Below are 722 nucleotides of genomic sequence, written 5' to 3'. Positions count from 1 at the left end.
GCGCAGGCGCAGAGGTAGGCACCTTCGGCGCGGAGTCCAAGGACGCAGGGCTGAGGGGGCGTAATTGCATTTGAGGAAGCCTGCTGCTTGTCCCTATGGTTAAGGGTCCGGTGGTGTAAGAAGACAGTGAATTTAGTTCCTAGAAGAAGGGTTCTGAAGTGTTTCTGTTTTCCCTCTGTTCCCTCGTACAAGGCGAGGGTAAAGACTGAGGATTATTAACCTTTTTGCATCTGCAGGAGTGAGGAATCCTTGAATATTTTTTGAATTAACGAGCAGTGCCCCTGGTAGACACAACACGTATATTTCCTCGTTTAATTTTTTAAACCAACTTTTTGAAGTGGTATTATCCCGGTTTTGTAGAGGAGGAAATCGATGGGTTTAAGTACTACAACTGTGACTTTTCCCCAAAGGGGAAGAGCCGTTTCAACCCGGATTTATCTGATGCCAAACGAATGAGAAATTAATTTTCCAGAAGAATTTCATGTGCTTGGCTACTTGAAAGATCACTTTATACTTGCCTGAAATAAGTATTAGTCCTTGAGTAGCCATTACTTTCTTCTTTTTCTTTGGAGGAAGCTCTTTGTTCGAATATGAGTAGTGAAAGGATAAAGCTAATGCTAATTCCCAAAAGTTAATCTTAGGGCCAATCTTGTGAGGCAGGTAATATTATCTCCATTTTACAGGTGAAACAAGCCAGAAATGAATTAAGTAACTTGTGCTGA

The sequence above is a fragment of the Mustela erminea genome, chromosome 5 (genome assembly GCF_009829155.1).
Source record: "Mustela erminea isolate mMusErm1 chromosome 5, mMusErm1.Pri, whole genome shotgun sequence".
Lineage (NCBI taxonomy): Eukaryota > Metazoa > Chordata > Mammalia > Carnivora > Mustelidae > Mustela > Mustela erminea.
This window is presented reverse-complemented; position numbering follows the sequence as displayed.